This window comes from Amblyraja radiata, chromosome 12 (genome assembly GCF_010909765.2).
Source record: "Amblyraja radiata isolate CabotCenter1 chromosome 12, sAmbRad1.1.pri, whole genome shotgun sequence".
In the NCBI taxonomy this organism is placed as follows: Eukaryota; Metazoa; Chordata; class Chondrichthyes; order Rajiformes; family Rajidae; genus Amblyraja; species Amblyraja radiata.
In genome coordinates, this window is record NC_045967.1 from 42,405,114 (window position 1) to 42,423,240 (window position 18,127).

General features: G+C 42.6%; 1 protein-coding gene across 5 annotated transcripts in view; it reads right to left on the reverse strand.

The window, feature by feature from the left end:
* Positions 1–18,127, reverse strand: part of nlgn3 (neuroligin 3) — a 236,054-nt gene that overhangs the window by 11,271 nt on the left and 206,656 nt on the right. The gene's annotated exons all lie outside the window — the stretch shown is intronic.

Below are 18,127 nucleotides of genomic sequence, written 5' to 3' on the forward strand. Positions count from 1 at the left end.
GGAGTTAGATGTGGCCCTTGAGGCCAAAAGGTATCGGGGGTATGGAGAGAAAGCAGGTACAGGATACTGAGTTGGATGATCAGCCATGATCATATTGAATGGCGGTGCAGGCTCGAAGGGCCGAATAGCCTACTCCTGCACCTATTTTCTACGTTTCTATGCTTTTATGAACGTGGATAGGTGACCTTTCAGATCAGGATCCCTCCTGACCTACATTGAAAAGAATGTGGAGTATAGAATCAGTTAAGTTTCAATATTTTTACAAGGTTCTGGTAGACTATGCCTGGATTACAGTAGAATTTTAAGACTCTATATTTACAGAATAATTTTCTTGTGTTGAAGGGCATGCAGAGAAGGTTCACAACTTGATTCATGAGTCGACGAAGGTTGAGATGTGAAAGGATGAGCAGGTTAGGCCTATGCTTCGCTCCATAGATGCTGCCTCACCCGCTGAGTTTCTCCAGCATTTTTGTCTACCTTAGGAGAATAAGTGGTACCCTTAGTGAAATACATAAGTTCTGAGATAGACTGACAGGGTAGAAGCTGAGAGGCCCCCCTCCTGTATTGATAGCAGTCCTGAATATTACTGAGACAAGAAAGGGTTCAGCCGTAGACACATTACGAAGGAAGTTCCGCATAATCAGCTGAACCCAAGGTCGCCTACGTCAAACTATGGCACCTTCTGCATTCCTGTTGTGACTACTCAGAGAGTAAACAAAGGGAAACTTAGACACACTGCTAACCTAACAAACCTAATACCTATTACCTCCAAACCAAAACCAACCATAAAGCCTATCAATAATACCATCAGGATGGGTCTGCTTAATGTTAGGTCTCTTAATAACAAATCATTTTTAGTCAACGATTTTATTACCACCTCTAAACTGGATTTTATGTTTTTAACTGAAACATGGCTAGAACAAAATAACAGTGCAACCATTCTGATCGAGACAGCTCCTCCCAACTATAACTTTTTTGATGTATGTAGATCTGGAAAAAGAGGTGGAGGGGTTGCTGCTATATTTAAAAATGTATTTCAGGGGAAACAGATGTCACTTGGTGATTTTCCATCATTCGAATACCTTTGTGCTGTATTGAAATGTTCCCCCAGAGTTCTCCTATTAATTATTTACAGGCCTCCTAAATATTATGCTAATCTTTTCGATTTTACAGAATTATTGTCTAGCATCTCTACTGACTTTGACTGTCTAGTTATAACTGGTGATTTTAATTTTCATACTGATGATTTGAATGACAAGGGTGCAAAATAATTTTTTACTATTTTAGGCACATTTGAACTGTCTCAACATGTGAAAGAGGCTACTCATTGTAAGGGGCACACCCTGGACTTGATCATCACAAAGGGTCTCATTGTTTCTGATATTTTCGTGACTGATCCTTCATTGTCTGACCACTTCTGTGTTTTCTTTAATATATCTTTTATTCCCGACATACAGACAAAATCAAATACTGTCAAAAAACGGTATATAAATGAACATTCTAATGTACTCTTTAAAAATGCCATCTCCTTGTTACCACCTCTAAACCCATGTTCTGCTGATGATCTTGTAGATAACTTTAACTCCAAAATTGTGAAAGTTATAGATGTCATTGCACCTGTTATGGTTAAAACGATTTCTGGTAAGCAAATGGCACCCTGGAGAAAAGCTGCTTTTGTAACAGCCCAGAAAAGAGAATGCCGGAAAGCTGAGCGCATCTGGCGGAAAACAAAACTTCATATTCACCATGACATCTATAAAGAGAGCCTCCGTGCCTACAATTTAGACTTAAAAAGTGCTAGAGAAACATTTTTCTCCAATATCATTAACAACAACACTAATAAGGCAAAAATCCTATTTGCAACTGTTGACAGACTGACCAACCCCCCAACACAAATACCACCTGAACTCTATTCCACGCAGAAATACAATGAGTTTGCATTATTTTATACAGATAAAATTGAAGGCATCAGACGTGCCATCAATATCACCGCTTCAAACAAAAATGTTGGATCACCACCCTGTTTAGGCAAAGGTAACGTGGCAATGATGACATGCTTTAATGTCATAGACTCTAAAACTCTTGTGGAAACGGTGACACAACTAAGGCCATCCACCTGCTGCCTTGATGCTTTACCTACCAACTTCTTTAAGAATGTTTTTGACTGCCTAGCAATAGACGTACTGCAAATAGTTAACAGCTCTCTTCAGTCAGGCAATTTCCCAAAAGCCTTGAAAACTGCAGTTATTAAACCTCTTTTAAAAAAGCGGAGCCTAGATGCCTCTATTATTAACAACTATAGACCAATATCAAACCTATCTTTCATAAGTAAAATCATTGAGAAAGTTGTCCTCCAGCAACTTAATCTCTTCCTGGCTTCAACTGGCTGCTACGACAACTTCCAGTCAGGATTTCGACCTCTTCATAGCACCGAAACCGCCCTTATTAAAGTTGTAAACGACATCCGTCTTAACACAGACTCTGGCAAAGTTTCAATATTAATGCTATTAGACCTCAGTGCTGCATTCGACACTGTTGATCACTCAATACTTTTGGACAGGTTGGAAAAATGGGTGGGGCTCTCAGGCACAGTCTTAAGTTGGTTCAGGTCATATCTACAAGATAGGAACTATTTTGTTTCCATTGGCGACTTTGTATCAGAACCAACCACTTGTGTGGAGTCCCGCAAGGTTCGATCTTAGGGCCCTCTTTATTCAACATCTACATGCTCCCACTAGGGCAAATCATGCGAAATAATAATATGACCACCACTGCTATGCCGATGACACTCAAATCTATGTAGCGCTATCACCAAATGACTATCGCCCCATAGATCTGTTGTGCCAGTACATTGAGCAAGTCAAAGACTGGATGTGCCAAAATTTTCTTCAACTAAATAAGGACAAAACGGAGATAATTGTTTTTGGTGCTAAAAAAGAAAGGCTTAAAGTAACCCAACACCTTCACTCTCTGTCCCTGAAAACTTCAAACAAAGCCAGAAATCTTGGGGTCATTATGGATTCAGATTTAAATTTCGACAGTCACATCAAATCAGTAACAAAATCGGCCTACTATCACCTCAAAAACGTAGCAAGATTAAGAGGACTCATGTCAGCTCAAGACTTAGAAAAACTTGGACAAGCCTTTATTACTAGTAGGCTAGATTATTGTAACGGTCTCCTTGCAGGTCTTCTGAAAAAAACTGTCAGGCAGCTACAGCTTGTTCAGAACACTGTTGCTAGAGTTCTAACAAAGACCAAAAAATTTGAGCACATTACACCAATTCTTAAATCCTTACATTGACTCCCTGTATGTCAGAGAATTGATTTTAAAATCCTGCTGCTCACCTATAAATCACTACATAGTTTAGGACCAAAGTATATCACTGACATGCTTCCACTATATAAGCCTTCTAGACCGCTAAGATATTCTGAAGCCAATCTGTTAGTGATTCCCAGAGTAAATACAAAACATGGGAAAGCAGGATTTAGTTACTATGCAACAAATAGCTGGAATAAACTTCCTGAAGATTTAAGACTTGCCTCAACCGTGACCACTTTTAAAACAGGACTGAAAACTTTTATGTTTACTTTAGCTTTCAGCTAAATCTTAACTACATTGCACTTCTAACTTTTGCACTTTTTATAATGCATTTTTAATTTTGCTTTTCTTTTCTTTTAGTTCTTCTATTTTATTTCATTTTATTATTTCATTTTATTGTATGACATGTTTTTATGTGAAGCACTTTGAGTCTGCCTCGTGTATGAAATGTGTTATATAAATAAAGTTGCCTTGCCTTGCCTTGCCTACATCTCATACTAGGAGGTGTAGTTTCACAACACGAGGAAGTTGATTTCAGATTGAGATGAGGATTTATTTTTCTCCCATGAGTCATGACTATGAAATTCTCTACCTCCGAGACCAGTGAAAGTAACGATCCATTGTGGGCGACTTCAATATTCACTTTCGAGAATGGCTTTGGTGGCATCAGATGACTATAGTAGATAATAAATGAACCAAAAAGACAGAAAAAACAATTTGACTAGGTTGTTAACAACAGGTCTGCGGCAGTATTAGTGGAAATGAACACTGCAATGTCTTTATGGAAATAAAGTTCTGCCTTCACGTCAAGGTTACCTTCCTTCATGCTATAGGCCTTGATAATCAAGTTGAATTGGTTAGTCTGAGTGCTCAAAAAATGTCAATGAAGAAGCCTTGTGGACTATCAAAAAGACAGAAACATAAGATAGACACAAAAAGCTGGAGTAACTCAGCGGTCCAGACAGCATCTTGGAGAAAAGGAATAGGTGATGCTTCAGGTTGAGACAATTCTTCAGACTGAGAGTCATGGGAAAGGGGAATGAGAGATATAGTCTGCGATATAGAGAGATATAGAACAAATGAATGAAAGATATGCAAAAAGGTAATGACGATAAAGGAAACAGGCCATTGTTAGCTGTGGGGAAGATGAAAATGAGTTACAGACAATGAAACTCAACAAGATGACATTGAAGCTAATATGACGTGTGGGGGGAGATGGAGAGTGAGGGGATGCAACGGTTAATTGAAGTTAGAGAAATCAATATTCATGCCATGCGGTTATAAGCTGCCCAAGTGAAATGCGGTGATGGTCTTCCAATCTGCATTTTTTCTCACTCTGACAATGGACGAGACCCAGGACAGAAAGGTCAGTGTGGGAATGGGAAGGGGAATTAAAGTGTTTGGCAACCGGGAGATCAGGTAGGTTCAGGTGGACTGAACAAAGATGTTCAACAAAACTATCACACAGTCTATGTTTGATCTCGCCAATGTATAAGAGTCCACACCTTGAACCTATATCTGTTTTTCAAGGTCATAGAGTCACAGAATGATACAGTGTGGAAACAGGCCCTTTGGCCCAACTCGCCTATACCACCAACAATGTCCCAGCTACACTAGTCCTACTTGCCTGCACTTGATCCATATCCCTCCAAACCTGTCCTATCCATGTACCTGTCTAACTGTTTCTTAAACTATGGGATAGTCCTAGCCTCAACTACCTCCTCTGGCAGTTTGTTCCATACACCCATCACGCTTTGTGTGAAAAAGTTACCCCTCAGATTCTAATTAAATCTTTTCCTCTTCACCTTGAACCTATGTCCTCTGGTCCTTGATTCCCCCTACTCTGGGCAAAAGATTGTGCATCTATCTGATCTATTCCTTTCATGATTTTGTATACCTCTATAAGATCACCCCTAATCCTCCTGCACTCCATGGAATAGAGACCCAGCCAACTCATCCTCTCCCTGTAGCTCACACCCTCTGGTCCTGGCAACATCCTTGTAAATTTTTTCTGAACTCTTTCAAGCTTGACAATATTTTTCTTTTAACATGGTGCCCAGAACTGAGTACAATATTCTAAATGCAGTCTCACACGTCTTATACAACTGCAACATGACCTCCAAGGTGTGGACTCTTATACATTAATTCCCATCTATATCAGCATCAGCATGTATCTACTTGTATGAAATTAAAAATTTGCCTTACAGTTGAAATGAAGATAAAAGAAGAATGGGTAAAATACAAAGGAAAGGAGAAAGGAGTGTGACTAGCTGCATTGTTCTCGTAAGGTCGACACAAAAAGCTGGAGAAACTAAGCAGGACATACAGCATCTCTGGAGAGAAGGAATAGGTGACGTTCCGGGTCTAGACCCTTTTTCAGACTGGCTAGGGATAAGGGAAACGAGAGATAGGGACAATGATGTGGAGAAATAAAGAACAATGAATAAAATATATGCAAAAAAGTAACGAGGATAAAAGAAAACAGGCCACTGTTAGCTGTTTGTAGGGTGAAAATGCGAAGCTAGTGCGACTTGGGTGGGGGAGGGATAGAGAGAGAGGGTATGCCGGGGCTACCTGAAGTGAGAGAAATCAATATTAATACCACTGGACTGTAAGCTGCCCAAGCGGAATATGAGGTGCTGTTCCTCCAATTTACATTTATCCTCACTCTGATAATGGAGGAGACCGAGGACAGAAAGGTCTGTGTAGGAATGGGAAGGAGAATTTAAAGAGGATGTCAGGTAGGTTCAGGTGGGCTGAGCGAAGGTGTTCCTCAAAACGATCGGCCAGTCTATGTTTGGCCTTGCCAATGTATAATAGTCCACATCTTGAACAACAGATACAGTTGGTGAGCTTGGAGGAGGTGTAGGTGAACTTCTGCCTAACCGGAAAGGACTGTCGGTGTCCCTGGACAGAGTCGATGGAGGAGGTAATGTGACAGGTGTTGCATCTTCTGCAGTTGCAGGGGAAGGTACCTGGGGAGGGGGTGGGTTTGGGTGGGAAGGGATGAGTTAACCAGGGAATTGCGGAGGGAACGGTTAAAATAAACAGGTCAAGTTTGCCTTCAAAGTGCAGATGCGTGAAGTATTGGACTTTTAATCTATTGAGAAGAGATAATTAAATCACATTCTAACTTGAGAGAAGATGCCGTTGATAAGTTTAGAGACTTTTAATATGTTCTTTTATTCCTTAGCGACAAAGAAATTAAAAAAAACATGGTAGAGAAAAGTGGGAAGAAATCTGAGGTAAGAGAATTGATCAAGAATATAACGTTTTGGCTAAATATAAAATGTTATCTGAATATAATAGTTAAATGATAATAAAGAGAAACAATGAGATGCATCAAAGACATATTTGAGATTCAGATTCAGATTCAGATTCAAACTTTATTGCCATTGTGCAGTGTACAGTACAGAGACAACGAAATGCAGTTAGCATCTCCCCAGAAGAGCGAACATAGAATATGAGCAATAAATATATATACATACATACAGTCGTAGTAGTGCAATTTTTCTGGGGGAAGGAGTGTCCGGGGGGGGGGGGGTGATTGGCAATCACCGAGGTACAGAGTTAAGTAATGTAACAGCCGCAGGGAAGAAGCTGTTCCTGGACCTGCTGGTCCAGCAACGGAGAGACCTGTAGCCTGTAGCGCCTCCCGGACAGTAGGAGGGTAAACAGACTGTGGCTGGGGTGAGAGCAGTCCTTGACGATGCTGCGCGCCCTTCGCAGACATTGCTTGCTTTGGACAGACTCAATGGAGGGGAGTGAGGAACCGGTGATGCGTTGGGCAATTTTCACCACCCTCTGCAGATCTTCTTAATATAAGTCACAATTGTTTGAAAGGTGCATTCATGCATAAGGGTGGAACTCAAGAAACAATTGGGTAATCTGCTTTACTAATTTATGGAGAAGACAAGGGGTTCTGAGATTGTTCTAACAATGGAAACAGCTCAACAAAATAACTTGAAACACTGGTGAGAAAACAGCAAATTACAGTTGATGAGATAATAAATCCTGCAGAGCAGAACACATGCCAGGTCCAATTTAACATTGATCAATCCACACCAAAAAAAAAAAGAGAGACCAATGAACCAGCCAACCATCTGTCCAGTTAAATGTGCACATGTTTTGGTTGTGTGTCATCAATTCCAATTAATGCAGTGATTGTTTCGGTATTAAATAAAGGGCTTCCATTTGGCAATCCTTATGAATCATATAAATATCCCAGTTAAAGCAGGAATACTTTATTATTATATTATCTGGGGTTTGACCCGTATAGCAAATGAAGTAGAGAAATGAAATACTCAAAAATAAAGTTTATCCTACACGGTTGAACAATTCCATCAGATTACTCAGTGGTTTCATGAGTTCCATCCTTGTGCACAATCTGCAAAGATATATCGCCATTTAATCTCAATTTAATGGATTTCAGAATGTAAAAAAGCAGACTATGTTCCAGTGTGCTGAATGAATGAACGGTTCCTTTAGTTAGCTTCATGCTTTGCTGCTTAAGGTACTTAGTCTACACATTTTCCTTTGCAACACCAGCAAGCTTTCTTGCTTCCAGATGCACATGGATCAAGAACTCCATGTGGAAGAGAGCTTACATGAGGCAACTGGACTGTATGCAGAGATGGTAACATGTTGTATCTGACCTGCAAGTAGGGTTGCTAACAGTTCCATATTGAATGGGATTTCTCAAATCTTAAATAAATGTCCAATATAATCTTGATTCAGATGCCAATGTTCCCATGTAGCCAACAAAGTCAGGGGGGGGGGGGGTCAGAATCTACGTCAGCCAAACATAAAAACACAGTTTTTGGTAATCCAGCCACACAATTTATGATGACCTAGAGGCTTTCTATCATGGTCAGCAGGATTATATACACATGTGAGCTGTGGAATGAATCTCTGTTTGCAGACCAAAGATAGAAACATAGAAACATAGAAAATAGGTGCAGGAGTAGGCCATTCGGCCCTTCGAGCCCGCACCGCCATTCAATATGATCATGGCTGATCATCCAACTCAGTATCCTGTACCTGCCTTCTCTCCATACCCCCTGATCCCTTTAGCCACAAGGGCCACATCTAACTCCCTCTTAAATATAGCCAATGAACTGGCCTCAACTACCTTCTGTGGCAGAAAATTCCACAGATTCACCACTCTGTGTGAAAAAACGTTTTTCTCATCTCGGTCCTAAAAGACTTCCCCCTTATCCTTAAACTGTGACCCCTTGTTCTGGACTTCCCCAACATCGGGAACAATCTTCCTGCATCTAGCCTGTCCAACCCCTTATGAATTTTGTACGTTTCTATAAGATGCCCCCTCAATCTTCTAAATTCTAACGAGTACAAGCCGAGTCTATCCAGTCTTTCTTCATATGAATGTCCTGACATCCCAGGAATCAGTCTGGTGAACCTTCTCTGTACTCCCTCTCAAGTCAAGTCAAGTCACATTTATTTATATAGCACATTTAAAAAACAACTCTTGTTGACCAAAGTGCTTTACATTTGTTATAATAGTATAAACAAACTACATACATATATACATATAGCCCTCGCTCAGTGGACGTCAGGAAAGGCTTGGGAGTATAGATAAGTTTTTAGACTTGTCTTAAAGGAGTCGATGGAGGGGGCAGTTCTGATGGGAAGAGGGATGCTGTTCCACAGTCTAGGAGCTGCAACCGCAAAGGCGCGGTCGCCCCTAAGCTTATGCCTAGACCGTGGGATATTCAGCAGCCCCAAGTCGGCCGATCTGAGGGACCTGGAGGTGGAGTGGTGGGTGAGAAGATTTTTAATGTAGGAGGGGGCAGCCCATTGAGGGCTTTGTAGACATAGAGGAGGGTCTTGAAATGTATACGGAACCGCACAGGGAGCCAGTGGAGAGAGGCCAGGATCGGGGTGATGTGGTCCCTTTTTCGGGGTGCCCGTCAGGAGTCTCGCTGCGGCGTTTTGGACCAGTTGCAAGCAGGACAGGGAAGATTGGCTGATGCCAGTGTAAAGAGAGTTGCAGTAATCTAGGCGGGAGGAGATAAATGTGTGGATGATCTTTTCGAGGTCATCATAGTGGAGGAATTGTTTTATTTTAGCTATCGTCCGAAGCTGGAAGAAGCTAGCTTTTACCACGGCATTGACTTGTTTGTTAAATTTCAGTGCTGAGTCAAATGTCACGCCGAGGTTTTTGACGTGAGGGTTGAGTAGTGGGGTAAGGCTTCCAAGGCTGCCTGCTATCATTTTGATTGAGTCCGAGGGGCCGAGAAGGATGACCTCAGATTTGCTCTCATTTAGTTGGAGGAAGTTCTGAGCCATCCAGCACTTTATATCCTCGAGGCAGCGGGTAAGGTTAAGCAGATTTGATTGGTTTATGGCAAGAATGTCTTTCCTCAGATTAGGAGACCAAAACTGTACGCAATACTCCAGGTGTGGTCTCACCAAGACCCTGTACAACTGCAGTAGAACCTGACTGCTCCTATACTCAAATCCTCTTGCTATGAATGACACATACCATTCACTTTCTTCACTGCCTGCTGCACCTGCATGCCCACTTTCAATGACTGGTGTACCATGACACTCAGGTCTCGTTGCATCTCCCCTTTACCTAATCTGCCACCATTCAGATAATAGTCTACTTTCCTGTTTTTGCCAGCAAAGTGGATAACCTCACATTTATCCACATTATACTGCATTTGCCATGCATTTGCCCACTCGCCCAACCTATCCAAGTCACCTTGCAGCCTCCTAGCATCCTCCTCACAGCTAACACTGCCCCCAGCTTCGTGTCATCCGCAAACTTGGAGATGTTGGAGGTTTTGTGTTTCTTAATTCTTATTATTATTGAGTCTTATCAACTTGTGCTGCTTCCCTGACGAGAAACCTCCATATTCTCCATATTCTGGTGCTTGCATGGCTTACTTCATTCCTGGTCCCCATCATAACAATATTGTGTTTATCTGGGCTGGCAGGGCCTCATCCCAAAGACATGGCAGGAGAGGCAGTAAAGATATAGAGTGCTTAAACCATGGAGATCGGGAGAGCTGGGGAGACTTTGGAAAATAGAAGGCTTGGAAGGCTACAACATGGATAACATAATACGGATTTGTCTCCTCCCATTAAGCAGGCCAGTGGTGTGAGATGTATTTGAGTAAATCTACCAGAAGATATCTCTCATTTTTGAGATAAAATGTCAGTAACTCAATATGGAATGAGAATACTTACATATTTATCAGCTGCATACAGAGTTATATGAATGCTGCAAAGATTGTAAAGATGCCATGTGATTCAAATGTCTTCTTTTTAGAATGAATGATGGCCTTGTAGCAATAATATTTTGCAGGCAGGACAATTACATATGGCCCTTCAAACATATATACGGGAAAATGGTAGTAATAAAATCCTTTCAAAACCATGATTGTTATTTATTTTTCTGAAAATGCATGCCCTCATTGACAGTAACTCATTGATCCCACTTCCCGTCTCCAGTGACTTTTCCATCATAATGCCACACGACATCAGCTCCTGAATGTTAACAAACTTAGAGGACATTGCCTCCAGTAACTTTGGCAGGTATCTCTTTATTGTATGATACCTAAGAACTATTCCTTGGTTAGCAACTATCGGTGATATGGGGAGAAGGCAGGAACGGGGTACTGATTGTGGATGATCAGCCATGATCACATTGTATGGCAGTGCTGGCTCGAAGGGCCAAATGGCCTATTCCTGCACCTGTTGTCTAATGAAGAAAGGAACTGAAGTTTTCCATCAACATCCAACATATCAACTGGAAGGTAATGCACAATGCAAAGTTTAATATGTCCATGAACGATGGTGCCATCAAGAAAGCAGTGTTCATCACTAATGGAGAATGAGCATTATTCTCCAACACAAATCCTCAACTATTACTTCAATCATGCATAACAGCAATGCCCCTTTCAGAAACCGAGGCCTGATGTTCTGAAGAATATTTTGGCCATAATAGAGTTATGCCATAAGGAATAGGAGAAGGATTAGGCCATTCGGCCCATCAAGTCTACCCCCCCATTCAATCATGGTTGATCTATTTCTCCCTCCTAACCTCATTCTCCTGCCTTCGCCCCATAACCCCCGACACCCGTACTAATCAAGAATCTATTTATCACGGCCGTAAAAATATCCATTGACTTGGCTGGCAAAGAATTCCATAGATTCACCACCCTCTGACTAAAGAAATACCCCCTCATCTTCCTAAAGGAACATCCTTTAATTCTGAGGCAAAGACCTCTAGTCCTAGTCTCTCCCACAAGTGGAAACAATCTCTCCACATCCACTCTATCTAAGCCTTTCACTCTTCGGTCCTCCCCTCTTTCTTCTAAACCCCAGCGAGTACAGACCCAGCACCATCAAACTCTCATCATATGTTAACCCACTCATTCCTGGAATTATTCTTGTAAACCTCCTTTGGACCCTCACCAGGGCGGCACATCCTTCCTCGCAAATAGTGCCCAAAATTGCTCACAATATTCTCTGGTCATTGTATTAATATTTCAGTTTATGATACAATCTCTGTTTCCTCTTCTTTGGCAGTTCCTCAGGATTAAAGAGACTTTCTTCCAATCTAATTGTGTAGATTCTAAGGCAGCCGATAAGGCCAATATGGGAATCACATGTAGCCGATGGGGCAGTAGGAAGTGTAGTTTGTGCGGTGATGTTCTCTTTCTGATGTCTATACTGGACCATGGGGGAGAGGAAAGGAGGAGGATGGGGGGTTTAAGTTCCTTAAAATTATAGAATTCAATATTCATACTGTTGGGTTGTAAACTACCTAAGTGGCGTGGCGTCACTCTGGCAATGGAGGATGCCGAGGAGAGAAAGGTCAGTATGGGATTATGAAGATGTAACAGAATTGGCTTCATGGAAGGAAGCAGAGGGTGATGTAGCAAGGTTGTTTATCGGACTAGAGGCATGTGACGAGGGCTGTGCCTCAGTGATAATGAAGAATAGCTATCAAAAATTACAGCAGGATCTTGATCAACTGGGCAAGTGGGATGAGTTTAATGTAAGGTGTTACATTTTGGGATGTCAAACCAGGGTAGAACCTTAGCAAAGAATGGTCAGGCCCTGAGGAGTGTTGTAGATCTGAGGAACTTCGGAGTGCAAGTACATTGTTCCCTAAAAGTGGCGTGATGGGTAAACCGGGTGTTAACGAAGGCTTTTGGTATTTTGGCTTTCATCAGTCAGGGAATTATGTATAGACGTTGGGGTGTATGTTACAGTTGGACAAGACAATCAAATTCCTCATATGTTACAAAACATACTTGGCAAATAAAGTATAATTATGATTATGATGAGTATTGTGTTCAGTGTTCAGTTTTGGTCACCCTGATATAGGACGCATGTCATTAAGCTGGAAAAAGTGCAGTGAAGATTTACAAGGGTGTTAACAGGACTTGAGGGGCTGAGTTATTGGGGGAGGTTGTGTTGGCCATGACATTATTCGAGTTTATTGGCAGAATTGGTTTCACTGTCCATGGCATGGGAATGGGTATGGATAGCATTGGGCTTGACTGTGATGCCCTCATTGGAAAACTGGCTGCAGACCATGCAGAGGCTTATAGATGACGAATAGGAATAACAGAGTCCATCTGACATTTGATAAACCAAACTCCAACAAGGCATCCTATATTTACCAGGTGAGAAACTGAGGAACAAATATAGTAGATGCCCTATTAATTATATATGATTATCAGCTACTGTCAGCTCAGTGACCAAATCCATCATTATTGATTTTCTGTGGCATTATTATTTATTTCTGCATTATATATTTTCTGTTTCTCTGTGTGTGTTTGTGTACTTGTGCCTCTGTTTGTGTGTGTGTGTGTACTTGCTGCCTGCATGGTGACTTGTTCCTTATTAAAGGAATAATATTGTTGATATCCTGATTAAGCTGCTTGAAACAGCTCCGATAGACTTAATATGGATCACTATTGTGCAATGTTGATTCTCATGTCCATTTGAGCCCCAAGCAATTAACAGACCTTCTGCACAGTGGAATTAATGATTGGAAAAATAATTTACACTTCAGAGTTTCCAATATATTATTATTATCCTTCTTTGATGATTCTAGCTGGAATTTTCTGAACATAACAGTTAAGATGCAAAAAAAAAGGCATCATCTCCATTTGATTGTCTGCAAACTTGGGAAATTGAAGAAAGTCTGGGAGAAAGCTACTTTGCAGCTCCTGTGCAAAACTAAATGTTCCTAGTTCTGGATAAGGAGAGGTGTTTGAATTCCTGATTAATTTGGGAAAAACACACCAAGCCAGAATGAATCAGTGGATTATAGTTTTTTTCCACAATTATCAAAAAAACAGGCTTGAGACAATTTCTAGTAACATGCCTTCTTGGATTGCAATTGGAATGTAATTCCTGGTTAAACCCTGATGTAGACAAGATTAAACATGTATTGGCTGGTGAAAGTATAGGAAATGAAATACCATTGGGAAATTGCATTCCATTATCCCTATTCGTTTACACGAATTGAAATGTTAGTTTGCCAATATTCATGGCGCATCCTTAATTGCTGTTGCAAAGGTAGCAATAAGATGTCTTTTTGATCCACAGCTGTATGACTCTATTTTTTTGTGTACTAAAACCAGTAATAGAATTGTTCTCAGTTCCAGCATGGATAAATTGCAATCAATTCAATAAAGCTCTTCAGAAACACAAGTAATGTTCTCTTAAATCTGCTCTAAAACCCTTCAGAAGCCTCTTAGCTGGAAAATTATTTGCTCATTGAAGGTCCACTGACAATCTCTTAGGTTAATTATAAAGGGCAACCTTGCAAGCCGACTGGTTTTGCCTGCATCATAAAAATCACCATGAAATCTCCATGATTTTTAAAACTTGTGGATATGGCTGATACTGTCATGATCTTGAACTTGATTACTAGATTGAGGGAGAGGAAGGGGTGGGGGGAGAGGGAAACATGGGGAGGTGGGGGAGGAGGGGAAATAGAGGGAGAGGAGGGGTGAGTGGGGAAGGTAGGGAGTGGGGAATAGAGGGAGAGGAGGGCAGTGGGGGAGGTCAGGAGGGATAGTGGGGGGGATAGTGAGAGGTTAAATGTTTCATAGAAACATAGAAAATTGGTGCAGGACTAGACCATTCAATACGATCAAGGCTGATAATCCAAAATCAGTACCCCGTCTACATATAACTAAAACTCTCATCTTGTTATCTTCCGGTTTGCGTTTTTTTTACATTAGCGAAAAACGGTACACGATAGCGCTTTGATATTTTTTGCCACCTTACTCACCATTCTCCTGTGTTGCAAGTGCAACGGGTTTTGTTCAGATCGGTGGTATATTTTAACATGTAGAAAGGTTTAAAAATCTTTAAAAACGCGCATGTGCAGATCGGTCGCCTCTCCTGCCGGTCACCGCCGGGATGGCGACACCCCTTCCTGTACCATTGCTGCACTGATTGGCCACGTCTGCTATCAGTCACTGGCACCCGCCTGTCTGCCTCTGCTGGCGTGGCCTTAGCTGCTGGTACTCCGGGGCTGCGCCGTGGATCCGAGGCCTGGGTGCTGAGCCTGGCTCAGAGGGCACCGACGGCTGATGCGCCTCCGGGGCACCATGAAGGGAGAGGAGGGGCAACCTCGTGATCCTGGGGAGCTGAGGAGGGAGAATGGGGGGTTGAGGGAGAGGAGGAAGAGGGGGGAATGTGGGGGAGGTGAGGAGAGAGACTGAGGGATTGAGGGAGGAGGGGGTAGGTAGGGAGGGAGAGGGAGGGGAAAGTGGGGGAGGAGGAGGGAGAGTGGGGGAGGAGGGGGGATAGAGGGAGAGGAGGGGGGTAGGGAGGGGAGAGGAGTTATGGAGGGAAGGACTGTGAAGGTAGAGGAAAGGAGAGATGAGGGATTGGGGAGGGTAGGAGGAGAGGTGAAAGAAGAGGTAGGAGGTGATGAGGGAGAGTGGGGGAGGAGGGGGAATAGGAGAGGAGGGCGGAGTGGGGGAGGTAGGGAGTGGGAAATAGAGAGGAGGGCAGTGGGGGGGGTGAGGAGGGATAGTGGGGGGATAGGGGGAGGTGAGGAGTGGGGAGGTGGGGGATAGAGGGATATGAGGGGGGTAGGGAGGGGAGAGGAGTTATGGAGGGAAGGAGGGCATGACTGAGGGTAGGGGAAGGGAGAAGGAAGCTGATGGAGGGATTGGGGGAGGGGAGGAGGAGAGGGGAAAGAAGAGGGAGGAGGTGAGGAGGGAGAGTGGGGGATAGAGGGATAGGGGGGTAGGGAGAAGTGCGGGAGGGGTTGGGGAGGGGAGGAGGTGAGGGGAAAGGTTGTGGAGAGGTCAGGAGGGAGCCTGGGGTGGATTGAGGGAGAGGAAGAGGTGGGAGGAGGGGGAAAGATGGGGAGGTGGGGAAATAGAGGGAGAGGAGGGGGGAGTGGGGGAGGTAGGGAGTGGGGAATAGAGGGAGAGGAGGGCAGTGGGGGAGGTCAGGAGGGATAGTGGGGGGGATAGTGAGAGGTGAGGAGTGGGGGATAGAGGGATAGGAAGGGGGTAGGGAGGGGAGAGGAGTTATGGAGGGAGAGAGGGAGTCACTGAGGGTAGGGGAAAAGACAGGGAGGGAGAGGTGATGGAGGGATTGGGGCAGGGGAGGAGGAGAGGGCAAAGAAGAGGGAGGGTGAAGAGGAGTTGGAGGGAGTGCTGGGAGATGAGGAGAAATGAGCCACACTTGTGCAGTTGGGGGCTATGGGTGAGTGGTGGAATATTGCGTTGGGGGAATGGGTTGCGTTGGGGGAACGGGTGAGTGGTGGAATATTGCAACTGGTCTGCACTTAGTCTAGTATACCTTAATTCCTTTAACCCTAAGAGCTAAATCTAGCTCTCTTGAAAACATCCAGTGAATTGGCCTGTACTGCCTTCTGCAGCAGAGAATTCCACAAATTTTCAACTCTTTGGGTGAAAACGTTTTTCATCATCTCAGTCCTAAATGGCCTACTCCTTATTCTTAAACTGTGAGCCCTGGTTCTCAACATTGGGAACATTTTTCCTGCATCTAGCCTGTCTAATCCTATTAAAAATGTTATATGTTTCTATAAGAAACCCTCTCATCCTTCTAAATTCCAGCGAATACAAGCCATTCTTTCAACATATGCCAGTCCCGCCATTCCTGGTGGGTTTCCATGCCCACCAGTCATTCTTCAGTATTAAATTTCTGTCATTATTAATTTCCACATTTCTCATCACTTCCATTTCTGATTTTTCATACAGGACTATATATTTTCCATCCAATATCAAGTTTCACGATGACAAATCCGCTTTTGTGTGCTGGACGGTGTTATCTCACACCAGTCCCTATGAGTGTTTTCTCCAGTTGATGTGGCATGTAATAAACACAATTTCATTAAAAAAAAAAAAATCAGGTTCCAGCTCCTAAATTTGAGCTTTGTTTCTATTTAATGGCCTCTCCCACTTTCACGACCTAATTCCCGACCTTTTTTACTCGTGGACATTTTTTATCATGCTAGAAAACGTCCCGACCTACTAGATGCCTCGAATACCTACGACTAGCATCACGACCTACCTACGACCTCCTATGGCCTCGTGACGACCATGCTGCGAGTCAAGGGCAAACTCGGCAGAGGTCATTAATTAGGTCGTGAAAGTGAGACAGGCCCTTAAGTTTGTGTGCTATCGAGAATTAATCCTTTGTTGGAGATTTAATATAAAAGCAAAATATTAGTTTACTAAAAAGGGGAAAGTCTTAAAAAGTGGGATGTGCATTAGAAAAAAATATTAACTCATTTGAAACCCTTTACAAATTAAAGCACATTAATTTAAAAACACACGATTTATGAACAAATGGAGGCAGAAGGTGAATTGGCATGCTTTTTCCATAATCAAATGTTTAAATATTTAGAAGTAAAAATAAAATTTACTTTATAGCATTTTTTAAAAATCCAAGAAAGATATTATTTTTTCAGCAAATATAGATACAAAATGCTGGAGTAACTCAGTGGGCAGGCAGCATCTTTGGTTGAGGAATAGGTAACATGTGGGGTCGAAACCTATCTTCAGAGTGAGAGTCAGGGGGAGAGGGAAATTAGAGGTGTGAAAAGGTACAGAACAAATCGGAGCCAGCACCGATGCACATTTTTTTGGTGTCCTTTTGTTTCATTTGCAGCTTTAATGGAGCAACAACGATGTCCTAATTTAGGCATCTGTTTGGTGCAAGGGATGTTCCTGAAACTCGGCAACCCAAAATCCAAGTGATCTGGAGCATCCATCAACTGGCATGAGCAGATCCTGGCCCTGTCAAAATCTGAACAATGTCATTAATTTTGAAGCCACCTCTAGCCCAAGAGTAGGCCTGGAAGTGGTGGTCAAAAGACCAAATCACTACCTCTAGTTGATTCATAATCTGGGGACAGGAAGAGTAACTATGCTCCTTTGGTGTCCATGTATGACAGCTTTGGAACCAGTAAGGTGTAGGCTTTTCCCTATCATTAGAACTTGTATGGACTGCTACCTGTCATTTTAGAATATGGACTGGATAGCATATTTCCAATAAATTTGCAAAGGAGCTGGGAAACAGTGGGCAAACCTAAAAGGTACAATATTTAATTTCAGACCAAAATGACACCTCTGTTATTTTAAGGACAACACATGGGAGCCCCCTCTCATGTCGAACAATGGCCTGGGTTCTCATGCAAATCTGATAAGATGTCTTCCCACAACTAACTTTTTTCCTTGTATTACCTTTTTCATATCCTTATGTGTGGAGCAAAAACTTCTACCCCAGAGACTTCTCTGTTTCAAGCAATTAGTATTGTTTA